At 62.7% G+C, this 13,478-nt stretch overlaps 1 long non-coding RNA gene across 2 annotated transcripts; it reads left to right on the forward strand.

Moving 5' to 3' along the window:
- Positions 1-3,497: 3,497 nt before the first annotated feature.
- LOC146403066 (uncharacterized) lies at positions 3,498-8,675 on the forward strand. Of its 2 annotated transcripts, XR_014845362.1 has the most exons (3): positions 3,498-3,681; positions 4,038-4,175; positions 8,143-8,675. It is a non-coding gene; the product is annotated as an uncharacterized LOC146403066 (long non-coding RNA). The 2 variants fall into 2 exon arrangements; XR_014845361.1 differs by having other exon boundaries at positions 3,498-4,175.
- Positions 8,676-13,478: the final 4,803 nt, after the last annotated feature.

A 13,478-nucleotide genomic window follows, 5' to 3' on the forward strand; every position in this document is an offset into this window, starting at 1 on the left:
CTCGCAGTGAAGCCGCTCCTGCCGCAGAGGCTCAGGGCGGCCCCCGAGCTGCCCGAGGGGTCTGTGTGGCACCTCCCCGGGTCCGTGCACCAAGCCTGCGGGACAGACAGCACGAACTGCTGGAGGAGAGGCGGCGCGTCCTGGTCACCGCGGTTCCGGGTGCTCAGGGACATGCTGGCCCTGAGAGGCTCTAAGGAGGGGTTCCAGTGGCACCCCACTCTCCACAGAGCTTGGGGAGCTCGGAGCAAAGTCTACTGGGCTAGGGAAGACCCGCCCAGGGCCTCCCTCCTGAGCCGTCAGCACGCGTGGAGCACAGCCCTTCCCTGACCCCATCTCAACCCACAGAGCCCCTGGGGGAGGGTATCAGCCCCTTTCCCAGATGGAAGCACCCACTCGGACCCGAGCAGCCAGTCCAGGGCACCATGCAACCCAGCCGGATTCCAGCGTGGTCCACGCGATTCCAAAACCAGGAAGCAGGAGCCTCCAGAGGCGGGTCGGCCCTCCGGGAGCTCCCCTTGGACACACAGGCGTGACCGTGGAGGACAAGCAGACCTCACGGGGCCTGCCGACCCTCGGCGCAGCTGGGAGCTGGGCTCACACACCCACCGCCGTGCAGCCGTCTCCACGCGCGGGGTCACGGTGGTCCCTGTCCGCCCCAACCCATGGAGCCCCCTGCCAGCCCACCTGGCAACCTGAGGTGGGCCCTCACCTGCACTGAGACACAGGCATCCCCGCGGGTCTGTGAGCAAAGCAGGACGTGGACCGACGAGGCCCCGGGACACACAGAAAAACACCACTGTGGGCAGTGACAACTCCCTGGGCGTGGACGGGGGACGGTCAAGGTCAGGACTGGAGGTCAGGAAGCCGGGGCGGGGGGTGGGGACGGGCAGTAGTGTTGACCCGGCACTTTCTAAGGGCCTGAGACGGTCCTTGGCTTTGGCAATTAAACCGTTTAGTCCCCGTGCTCCCTCCGGGGCAGAGGCACCCTTATAAGACAGGCAGCCGCATCACAGAGGGTTTATGAGAGCTGCCCAGAGTCACAGCCAGGGCTGTGCCAAGAAGGGCCAGGCAGGGGGCTGAAATCCACCCCTTCAGCCGCCGTTCTAAGCAGCATCTTCAGTAAGCTGCCCTTCCGCAGGAGAGCAGGGGAGGAAGTCCGTGGGTGTCAGGCTGGGGTTACCATCTGCCTGTCCCACCCGGGGACACTTCCCCTAAAGCACAAGAACCTTGAGCTCACCTGACATGCGCAAGAAAAAAGGTTGTGAAAAACCCGGACGAAGATGCCTTCACGAGAACAGAGACCGAAAGTGAGCAGATGGGTGGGCCCGTGAACTCACGATGGGCCACGGGGCCTCTGAGCCCCTGCAGAATGGAACTCAACGTAGCAGGGGCACCAAATAAAGTTAAGAAAATGACGGCTCCATGGAAGGACAGAGCAAAAAAATAAAAAAATAAAAAAAAAATTAGGACAGCTCAGGAGTGAGCTGGCTAAGCAGGAAAGGACTCGGAAACGAGTTTAGAAACAAATTTTGAAGGAAAAGGCAATACCGTTTCAGAAATGAGAATCCACAGACACACACACACAAAAGCGAGCAGACCCCACAGTCACCGCAGTCAGCTCACCGGGAGAAAGACAGGAGAAAAATGGAGACATGAACTAAAAATAACCTTTTGAAGCAAATTAGAGGCACAGAATAGAAGCGAAGAAGGTTCCAGATGTGTGTGAGTGGAATCCCCCCAAACCGGGGAGGGCAGCGGGGACCACAGCTGTGACCACCCACGAAAGGCCGCTTTCCTGACCTAAGCGGGTCTCGTGGACGAGAGTGTTGGATTCTAGCAGAATCAGCCCAGAACGGCCAGCGCTGAACGGTATTCTCATAAATATTGATCTTCAAGGATGAAAGCAAATCCTCCTCCAGGGCCCGTGGTGCAAGAGCCTGTCTGTAGGCAGGACGACAATCACGTTACCGCCCAGTCCGGGGAGCTTCTGAGATGAAGGCGGCGCTGTCCGCGCTGTGCTGTGTGGACACCAGGCGTAAACCAGGACATATGGTCACCGTAGCCCTGAGACAAGTAGGGGTCTCTCACCAGGACCCTTGACCGCAAACGTCGCTCCAGAATAAAATGGAGAAACCCGCTTAAGGTTCGTGAAGAAGCAAGATGCAGGGATGAATTTTATATGCTGGGGGCCGTTAGGTATTGAGACCGCAGACTCATCTTAGAACCAGGGAGAACCCACCTGTGTCCCCTGCTTTGCTCGGGAACCGGGCTGAGGGGCGTCTTCTGACTCCAGGAGGTGGCACAAGAAGCTTCAGCAGGAGAGCCGAACATCCGACTGCAGAACCACCAGCGAATGACAGGTGACGCAATGGTTTATATAACAACAAAGTTGTCACTAAAGGGAAACATCCCCGATAACTTGGAAACACGCTCGAAGAGGAGAGCTTGGCTCTAAATCTGGTTAGAGACACAGCCACGCAGAGAAAACTGTGGACCGTGGGGTGGTTTTGCGATGCTGAACTGAGACGCGCGCCGCGGGAAAAGCCGATGCATTCAGCGCACGTGGTCAAAAGACACGCGCGCCCGCACATGGGAACTGAAAAACTTCTCGCGGTCGGGTCGTGTGGCCCCGGGAGAGGTGGTGACAGTGAACGCCAGCGTGGACAGGCCCCACACTGCCCCGCTTAGGGGAGGGTCTGCTTCAGGCTGCAGGTGCCGAGGAAAGAAATGGTCACGGAGGGAGAGGTGGGAAGTCGTTCCGGCTTCTGCGTGAGTTCACTTGAGCTTTACGGCAACTCAATGGCCTGCATGTGGCCTGGCAAACACACAGTGGCCCTCGGCTTTGAGTATGAAAGAAAAGGGCTCCCTGACTAGACGTAAGTAGTGTCAGGAGTTCCCGCTGTGGCTCAGTGGTAAGGAACCTGACTGGTATCCATGAGGATGCAGGTTTGATCCCTGGCCTCGCTCAGGGGGTTGAGGATCTGGCGTGGCCGTGAGCTGTGGTGTGGGTTGCCGATACAGCTTGGAGCCTGCGTGGCTGTGGCTGCGGCTGTGGTGTGGGCCAGCAGCTGCAGCTCCAATTGGAGCCCTAGCCTGGGAACCTCCATATGCCACAGGTGTGGCCCTAAAAAGACAAAAAGAAGAAGGAGGAGGAGGAGGCAATAAAGAGCATCCCTGTTAAAAATGAAGCCACCAAGGCAGGACCCCCTTCCCAGGGGCCCAGGTCATGCCGGACGGGCCGCCTGGGTCCCTGCTGGTGGGCGGTTGGAGACCTTGCAGGAAAGTCCCGCTGATTAGTCACACGTTCTTTGTTCTGATAAGACGCCAAACCGTGTTGAAAGTCCTGCTTCTCTGGAGCAGTTTCTCAGTCATCTGACAAGCGGGCTTCCTGGCTAGTCCTGTTTGGCTCAGATAGAAATGTTTCTATTCGAATTTTCGATGGTTTGTTGATACGTTTGGCCCCTCCCGCAACATACGGAAGTTCCTGGGCGAGGCTCGAACCAGCATCGCAGCCATGACTCGAACCACAGCGGCGACCAGAGCCTCAGCAGTGACCAGCTGGATCCTTGCCCCGCTGGGCCCCCAGCAAGCCCGTCACTGATTATCTTCGTGCCCATGGCGTTGTCGGGGGACGGAACAGAGCCCCACCAGGGCCTCCGCATCCCTCCAAAGCCTCCCAAGGTCCTGAGCAGTCACGCCGGCCGGGAAGTGAGGAGGAGGGTGGGGGTGGAAAGTTCCAGAAACTTTAGCACCTTGACACTCCCTGCTCTCTTTACCACGGCACCAAAATAGATGGGGCCCAACTCCGCGGGAGCAGAAAGGCCGGGCCCGCAACCAGGGCCGCCGCAGACGTAAACGAACTTGCAGGAACAAAGACCGGAGGCGGGAAAGGCTTTTGAAGAGGAGACGTCAGGTGCCTTTACCCGAATGGACAAAGTCAGGCGCAGCATCAAGCCGCCGACTGAGAACACGCTAGAAACGTGACGGGGTGACCCAGGGCCGCGGGCGGCGTGGGTGACAGCTGCATGTGCCAACAGGATGGACGAGACCCTGGTGCTGCGGGAAGGGAGCCGTTTCCTCTGGAGGAGAAGGGGTGGTGTGCAGGTGACGGGGGCAAACGGGTGAAGTGTCAAAGTTCATGGCGTAGGTCACCTTCCGGGGACACGATTACAAAGGTGAGGAGTGGGTGTCGCTCGGGTCAGAGACCACGTCCTCTGGGTGGGGAGGGCTTGGAACCTGCGGGGGGGGGGTCACGGGGGAGGGGGTGCCCCGGCCATAACCTAGCGCCAGGGGCAGGCACCTGCCTGGTTCTGATTCTCGCGTGTACGGAGGTGAGCCGTGCCCCCTCACGTGTGTTCAGGAGAAGCGCTCTTTCGAGGTCACAGAGGCTCAAAAGATAGAAAGCAGAGCCAAGCAGGTGCACACGCAAACGGGAAACACGCCAAGGGGCGGGTGGGCTTGTCAGCTGCTTTCAAGGGTGGGCAGAGTCCTGTCCCTGATGTGGTCCATCGGCGGGGGGTTATTCTCCTGCTCTGTTTCAACAAGGCCCCTCGTCACGGCTCGAGGCTGCGGCGAGAGCTTTGACGGGTGTTCATGGCATCTGGAGGGAAGATGGGGGGTCAGTGGCCTCAAGAGAGGCTCTTCCCATAAACACGCCGAGGAGCCCAGCCCCGCTGCGGTCAGATGGCTCTGCGGGGCTGCGGGAGGCCAGACCCCGCTCCTTGGAGGAGGATGAGCCACCTGGGTGAGGGCGGTGCGGGTCCACGGCCCCGGCAGATCTTGGGGTCCTGAGAGACGCCGGCTCGGCCCCGGAGGAGCAGAGGGAGGGGTTCCAGGACGGACGCGACACGTGACTCTGTGCTGCGTGGGCCCCAGCTGCCTCCCCCACGCTGAGCCCCAGGAGGTCACGCCTCCCACTCAGGCCGGAGCTGGAGCCCCTGCCGGTCACCCCCTCCTCCCAGTCAGGGGGGCCCGGAGCCCAGCCCTGCTCTCCAGGCCTGCAGGTTGCCAGGCTCCCAGACACAGGCCTCCCAGGTCCCTGGGGTGCTCACTGGTCCCTCGGGCCCCCAGAGGCTCAGGCATGGCCTGGGTGTCCCAAGACAGCCTCTCAGGTGCCTGGAGCTCCTGGAAGTTTTCACCTAGGGCGGGGGGCAGGCCCTGGGGCCCTCGCAGGACCCTGTGAGCTGATGATGAATCTGGGCAAGAGAAGCTTCCAGGAGGAGGGGGCGCAAGGGAGGCCATCAGCTGGGGGAGGGGCGAGAGGCCCCCCTGCCAGCCCGGGACAGCCCGGCGGGGTGGAGACCCCAGGGTGCAGGGCCAGACGGGACCCCATGAGGGGCGCCCAGACTGGTCAGTAGGAAATATTGGGGATAGAGCAGAGGGCAGCGGTGAGGGCTGTGCTGGGAGACAGGAAGCAGGCGGGCACCCCCAGACCTGGGACCCAGGCTGCTCCCCCTCCTGGGAACGGCCCACGCCAGCCGCCCCGAGGCCCATCTGCAGCTGGTCTGCAGCTCAGAGTGTACTTGGCCCCTGCCCGGGCGGGAACGCCGCGCGGCGGTGCACCATGGCCGTGAACCAGGGCCATCCATCTCTGTAATGAGTCCATTTGTCACCCGAGGGCCAGCTTTGTTCCCCTGCCTGCTGAACGGTCTGTTCCTGCCAGACGAGAGCCAGCTGGGCCCTGGTGCTCAGGGTACTTTGCAGGCTTGTCGGGGGCTGGGTTAAGGCTATGTGACCCGGGGACAGCAGCCTGTTTGGGGCCCTCGGCTTGCTGCAGGCCACAGGTTCCCAAAGGCACCCAGTCGGGGTCTGCTGGCTCCTTTGTCCAGAAGCCATGTGGTTTGAATGGGGGTCACCCCTGCCCTACGCCCCCGCCTCGTGTCTATTCCTGGCTGCCCTGGGCCAGGACATCTGTTGGTCGTCTGTCTGGGACAGATGGGGACAGTTACCTGGTTCCCTAGATACCAGCCGTGGATAAGGCTGGTCCAGCCCTCTGAAGGGGGCAGGGAACGGGGAAGCTGCTAGGTCCCTCTGAGTTGCCCCGCAGCTGAGCACCCTGGACCCCCCCAGAATCTTCAAAGGGCACAGCGAGCCCCCGCCGCCGGGCCATCCCCTCAGTGCCCAGCTCTCGGTGTGCCAAGCTGCTGCACTGTCAGCCCACACAAAGGGCCGTGTCCCTCGCTGAGCTGGGGGCACCTCTGGGGGCGGCCGGCCACGTAGAGGCCCGGGAACACTCATGTGAGGGCTTTGTCCCCAGAGCCTCGGGGTCCTCGGTGCAGGCCTTCCGCGTACCCGCCAGGCAGCTCTGTGGGAGCCCCTGCCCGGCCCGGGGCCATGGACTGGGAGGGCACTGGGCCAAGCAGGTCTGGGCAGAGCTCAGCAGAAGATGGGGTGAACAGCAGGGCCCTCAGGGTGGGCAGACGAGGGGGGACCCCGTGTCTCATCACCCCCGCCCCTCCTCCCCTCCTGAGGCCAGACCGCCATCCCTGGGCGGGTACGGGCGGCAGGGGCACAGGCGGGGAAAACGGGGTTCAGGTGGAAAGAAGCACGCGTGCGTGCTGAGCCCTGGCTCGGAGGCGCTGAGTGGCCTGGCTCGGGCCCCGGCTCGGCTCAGCTGTCCTCGGAGGCCTGGGATCCGCAGAGCAGCCGCTCGCCCTCCGTGGAGCGTGGCCAGGGGCCTCCAGGCTGCCCTGGGCACTGCCTCGCAGGTGTGCAGACTCCGCCTTCCCTTCCCGGCTGCCCCCTCAAGGACCCCGGCTGAACAGAGAGCCCCCCCCCCCCCGAGGGCTCTGACCCCCAGGAGATCCCCTGGGAATTTGCTCTTCTGGGGAGGCCCCTGTGCTAAGGGACCAGCTCTATCTGCCGGGTGACCCCTCCCATGACCTCAAGGGCTTCTTCGCCCCCCACCCCCCACCCCCTCCACCTCCCGCCACGGCCTGTCCTCGTGGTCTCGGACTGTGCGTCCAGGACAAGGAGCTTCCCTCCACCTGCCATATACACCCTCCGGCCGAGGGAGGGCAGTTTCTGCAGCGTCAGCTCTGCACCGACCAGCAGGGGAGGCCGCTGGCCGCGGCGCAGGTCTCTGGCTGCGCTGCGCTCTGGCGGGACGGCCTGCTCCTGCTGGAGGTTCAGGGCTAAGCATGTCTGTCCGTCTGCACCTTCAGTTACGTGGGTCAGCGGGCATCTCCGTCCTTTACAGCAGGGCCCCTCCATCCCAGCCTCTCTGCATCTCTGGAGTTGGGGCCCCTGCCCCGGCTCTGCGTCCCCAGGGCACCCTCGGGGGGAGGCCCAGCTCCTCCGACGAGGAGCCCCTTCTGATAGCCCTTCCCTCCGTCCCCTGCAGCCCCCGCGGCTCCATCTCAGCTTCAGACTCTGACGAGTATTCCAAGCACACTCCCAGGCCCTTCCCGCGTCCTGCCCTCTGAATGCTGACCGATGGGGTGGTTTTCTCCCGCCGGAGGCCTGAGCCCAGAAGCCCTAATCCGCCCAGTCTCGCCCCGAATCCCAAGTAGACGTAACACAGCCATCTGCTTGTGGCTGGCAGCTGTGGAGAAGCGATTACCAGGGGCCGTCAGGAGTGAAAAGAACCTGGCACTGTCCCTGATAGTATTAGGGATGCTGGAAAGAGGGGCTTCCTGTCCCACGGCCGTGCCAGCCCCCCGTCACCCCTCCTGCGTCAGCCCTGCTCAGGCTGTCCCGTATAACCTGGAGGGCTCAGGCCATCAGCCCTAAGGGGCCACCCCCACCCGCTCCCTGATGACGCATCACCCCGATAGTAAATCTCCACTGACCCCCTGAGACGAGAGGGTACAGACCCCCAATCTCCCCGGCCCCCGAAACACGTTGGCCCCATCTCTCCAGCTCAGTTAGCGGCACAGCTGCCTTTGGGGTGGTTAGGGAACCCCGAACGGCACACTCTGGCCAAGGTCAATGATAACACACCTGCATCAGCCTCCCGCCCCGGAAGGTTTCAACAAAACCTGCAAGACCAGCGAAGGGCCCACGTGGTAAAGGGAGGGGTCCCCTCCGGCCGTGTCAGCCCCTCCCCGCAGACCCCGAGGCTCGGAGCATCCGCTGGGGACATGAGTTTCCCGGACCAGAACTGGTCTCCATCTGAACCCCACTCCATCCGAACCTCTGCAGGAAGCCAACGGTGGAAGGAAACTTCAGAGAGCCTGACAGCCCCCCGCAGCCAGGTGACCAGGCCGGCTGCGCCGTGATCCATCACGGAGACAGCGCGTCCCCTCGGAACGGCTCCTTCTCAAACATCAATAACGCTGACGAGGAAAGTACCGGACAAGTCCAGCAGAGGCCAAAAGCCCGGCCGGCTCCCGGGACTGTCAAGGTCACAGAGGCCGGGCCCGTTGGAGAGCCCGAGGAGACGGACGGCGGCGGGTCGCGTGGGGTCCTGGGCGGGGTCCCGGGTGGGAAAAGGCAGCAGAGGGAAACCGAGGAACTTGGAGGGACACACAGACTTTATCAGCAACGTGTGGGATTTGCCGATCCTGGCTGATTTGTTGCGAAAACACACTAGGAAGGATGGATGTTAGCTGGAGAAATTGCGAGCAGGGTGGACTGTCTCTGAACTAACCTCACCACTTTCCTGTAACATCTCAAACTGGTCTGAAAAATGACGTCCGTTTTTGAAAATAAAGCAAAGGTCTGATATAACGGCACTGCCGTCTGCAGAGCCCGTCTCTCCCGTCGGTCCTACGGCAGCCCCCGACCCAGCGAGGCCCTGCCCCTCCGTGTGCCCCCCTCCTGGCCTCCTCGCCCCCCTTCCCCTTCTGGCCTCTCCTCCCAGCAGCCAGGACTTGCCTCCGAAAGGCCAGCGTTTCCCCATCTCTCTATGGCGTGTTCCCCACAGACCCCGTTTCTCCCGGTGTCGGCTCCCAGCTCCTCGCCACGGGACCTGGGCTGCCCCGCCCCACGTGCTCAGCGCCCATTTGACTCCCTGGGCAGCACTGGTCAGGGTCCCCTGGTTTCAGTGCCCTTTGCTTGTCCCATCCCACCCACCTAGAACCCCGACACCTCCCTGCTCGGGGGTGAACCCCTCCTCACCCTCCCCAGGCTGGGAGCGGGCTGGATGTGTCCCCCGGCTTCTCTGGGAACTGCGGGGATCACAGACCAGAGTGTGAGATGAAACCCCCCTTAACAGCCGGCTTCTCAATGGGGGACACTGGGTCCAATTTGGAGTCTTAAGGGCAGACTTTCCAGGGGCCGAAGCAGCTGGTGATTTATGCAAAGAACAGAGTGGGTGAGGCAGCGGTGGGGGGGGGGTGGAGACACACCCACCCCCCTAAAGAGGAGGCTGCGGTGAGGATGGATGGAGTGGGGCCCCTGTGCCGCCAGCACAGGACTGAGGCTTCCGTCCACACCAGTGGCAAAGCTGCCAGGGCTTCTACTAAGCAGCTGTTGACACGGGAGTTTCAGAGCCTATGAGCCCTGTGACCTCACACACGCACATGTGCACACACGCATGCACGTGCACATATGTGCACACGTGCTGTGGGTGCAGGTCAGTGCGCTGTTTGGGGTCAGTTCTGGGCTGTTAGCTCCTTGGGGGCCTGGGAACCTTAGGAATCCCTGATTTCCAGGGATCTCGGATCCCCATGGGTTTCCTATTTATGGACAGGGTCCTGGGCCTGCGGACTGCAGACGAGGGCGCCCTCCATGCCCGCCTTCACCCCACCTCGGACTCCAAATTTCCCTTCAGGAAAATTCCAAATTTCCCTTCAGAAAACTCCCGGCCAGAGCAGAGGTCCCCCCTCCCCCACCCCCCAAAGGAACCTGCGGTGTCTCCCGGCGGGTCCTGACCCTCCACTCCCCTTGGCCGTGGCCACCCTGCTCCCTGCTCGCCCCTCCTCGCTCTGCACAGCCCCCCACCTGCCGACCCCCCTTTCCCAGGACGCCCATCCTGGTCCTCTCTGATTTATGGGGACCCCCCCCCGACCCCGTGCAGCCATCGCACCCTCTCCCTGCCGAGACCAGCTCAGCAGGTGAGCGCTGAAGAACGGGTGCTGTGAAACTTAAGGAAAAAGTTAACGTAAAACAAGACACAGAGACATTTGTCTTAATTAAAAGTGGGAACCGGGGGCTCAGGGTCTCAGGGACCTAGAGCCCCGCCTCGAGAAACCCCACTGCTTTTATTGTGCGGCCAAGTGAGGAGGGGGCTGTAGGTGCAGGATATAGTCCTTTTATTATTTTAAAAGTCACATAGCTGGTAGCTGATGAAGCTTCTATTCTGACCTTTAGGCGTTTAACAAGCATTAGCATTTGAGGAAGCTGGGCCTCAGCTATCTATGCAGAGCATCTAAAGAACCCACTGTGCTTCTGCAGCAACCCAGCGTGCCTATGTTTGCACCTCCTTCTCCTTGCTAAGGCGCATCCTGCTAACGACCCCTCATAAACCCCTTGGGGCCACGAGGCTCCGTTTCCTCTTATTCTTTAGAGCACACATCAGGCTGTGCAAACGGCGTGCCAGTCTGCACAGGTCCGGCTGCCTAGACCAGCGCGTTACGTCCTCATTCTGCTGACCCCATGAATAACTTACGCCTCTGGGTCTTTGTTCTCAAGCTGAAGTCGTTCACCAGCACGGCGACTGTTTTCAAGCAGGAAGACGGGGTCCAGCAAAGCGGACAAGACGGAGTTTTCAGCGAAGAGGCTGAGAAAAGAGTATAGAAGCCTGTCTCCCGACATCTCCCCACAACCCCCCCATTCCGTCCTCCCTTAGCTCACGACACCTGTGCAGGTGAAGGGCTGATGGCCCCGGATTCTGCAGAGCATCCGGCTGCATGCTGTCTCCAGGAGCCAGGCAGAGACCTCGGCTGCCTCTTTGGGGGGCCCTCCTCCCCTCTCAGGAGACAAGGCACAGGGCCCACGCACAGTGTGTTGATGGCAGAAAACCCAGGCCCTCCTAGGGCAAAGTGGAAGCTGCAGCAGGGGTGACATGCTGGCCAGGTTCCTCCAAGCAGCGCACTCTGTGCCCAGGAAGTGTCTGAGCCGCTGAAAATAAGAGGTGGTGGCGACACAGTGGCTGTTCTTGCCCACGGTCGGGGAAGCTGCACCTGCTCCTGGCTGAAGCAGGGACATGGCTGGCGTGGACGGGCCTCGGGCGTGTAACGTGGGCGTCCCTGGGCCACAGACCATGAGGACACAGGGAGGAGCCTGTGACCTGCGGTCCTGGTGGCCCTCCCACTGGGCTGCACAAGGCAGGGTGGGTAGGGGCGGCCACATCCGCTCTCGTGTCTGGCAGGCGGAGACCGACGGGAGCCAGGGGCTCCGTGTGTCAGGTCCTCGGCTGCCCTGAAAGGCTGTCTCACCGGACATGGGGCGGAGGCAGCAGGGAGCAGGGCTGAGGCTGGGGGGACTAGCGGTGGCACTGAGAGGGCTTAAGCTCCACCCAGTCTGCTAATCCCACCCCTGCCTGCCCCCCACCCCTGACCCCCTGGAGTCAAGGACAATCAGCCAAGCCTTGGTCTCTAGCCAGAAGCCGGCTCAGGACGCAGGAAACCAAGGCTCCCTCGGACCCTTCCCCCGACGCCCCAACCCCCAGGACCTCTGCCATTCCCCTAAAGCTGCCTTGCTCCTTCTCCGGGCCTCGCCCACCTCCGGCCCCAAACGACCCCCCCAGATGATGACAGGAGCCCCTAACTGCCCACAATATCATGGGGGGGGGGTCACTCACCTGCTGCCTGCTCCTCCAAGCCCCCGCCTCCCGCCCAGTGTCCCCAGCCCTGGCCCCTGGCCCCTGACCCCTCTGTTCCCTGAGTGCCTCAGTCCCTGCCTCAGGGCCTTTGAACGGCTGCTGCTCCGGCTGAGTCCATGGCTCACGGTGCCCCGGGGGCTGGGACAGAAGGTGGTCATGGGTGTTGGCAGGGTGCCCACCTGCTGTCCTAAGGACACTTTTCTCCATGCCCTCAAAGGCAGTGCCCCCCTGCAGAATGCGCGTCATTCTGCCTGACCCCTCCCGCGGGCAGGGCTGGCTCAGACCCCACCTGCACCCGCAGACAGAGCCCCATGGGGACGGGCACCTGCCTTCTCAGGATGGGGCGGGAGGTCCCGGGCTGCTTCAGTGGCCCCGCAGTGCCCCCTCAACTCTGTCCAAGCCAGGAGGCCCGGCCCCACCGTGCCCCAGCTCCCCGGCGCCCGCCTGGACCCCCCTCCAGGCGAGGAGCCTGGAGCACCTTTGCCACCTGTGCCTCACTCTGCCCGTGGAGATGGCCTGTGGCTTCCGTGGACCCAGGCCTGCGGGCAGCCCGCCTCCTCCTCCCCGTTTCTCACCGCCTGTTCCCGCGTCCTGCAGGCCAGGCCCCCTGGAGCTGGGAGGCTGTTACACAAGCCTAATTTACACGGGCCACTGAGGTGGTTAAGTGGACCTAGAGGTAGTGACAGAGAAGACAGGTCCCCTCCTGGAGGCACAGCCGGCAGGGGACCCTCTGCTCTCCACCGGCCGCCAAGGAGCTCTCTTAGACGGCTCGCCTTCAGCTTGCGCAGGAGCCCAGGCCTGCAACCAGCGATTACGGAAAATCCATAGCTGGCACTTGTCTCCCGTGCTTGTAAATAATTAGCTGAGACCCGCTCACGGCCACAATTAGCCAAGCTGGACGGCGGGCGCCGCCACCAGCACCACTGGCCTCCTGATGGCTCTGACACCGCAGGGCTTCTCGGGAAGTTGGAGAGAAACCCCCAGAACCTCCTCCCCTCCAGCTGGCAGGCTGCCCGCTCTGGGCTCAAGCAACAGCCACCTGGGGCCCCCCTCCTAGGACGGGAAGCTTCCAGAATCAGCTCCTGCAGGGCCTGGCTGGGCGGGGGGCTGGGGGGTTGAAGGCACAGCACTGACCTAGCGCCTCCGAAGGGAAGGGACCCTGGCTGGATGCTGAGTGGGGTCAGGGCTCAGGGCAGCCGGGCCCGCGGACCTGATGGGCTCCCCGGCTCTACCCTTCCCCAGAACTAGGGGTCAGATCATGTGACCGGCTGACTTTTTGCCTCCCCCAGGAACTACCTCTGATGGGGGGGCGCCCATGGGTTGAGGGGTGGCCCAGGGCTCAGGTGAGGCCTCAACGCCCCAGGCCGCGCCTTTGATGGAGGAAAAACAAGCTTGGACTTTGTGGTGACAGCTGTTTAGGGACAGTTGTGGGGTTCCTGGTGGAGGAGCGGCTCCTCTCTCCGTGGCATCTGGCCCCGCCGTCCACCCTCCCGGCCAGCTCAGCCCCTTCCGCCCCATCTCCACGGAGGGCCCCTCCCTGGGGGCAGGGGAGCAGGTGGCCCAGCCCTTCCCTGCAGCCAACTGCCCCCCAGATCCTGGCGCACCCCAACACCTGGCTGCAAACGTCTAACCCAACCACGGTGCCCAGGACGCCCCAGGGGACGCAGGACAAAGGGAAGAAGGAAGGGTCTTTGGGGAGTGGGGCACACGACGCCTCCAGCCGGGAAGCCCAGGCTGACTCAGCATCGCAGGGGCTCCAGGTGGATCGGGC

This window comes from Sus scrofa, chromosome 5, assembly GCF_054392235.1.
Source record: "Sus scrofa isolate SSC_HxYL_T2T_F1_AM1 chromosome 5, Sscrofa_HxYL_maternal_Yorkshire_Landrace_v2.0, whole genome shotgun sequence".
Classification (NCBI taxonomy): Eukaryota; Metazoa; Chordata; class Mammalia; order Artiodactyla; family Suidae; genus Sus; species Sus scrofa.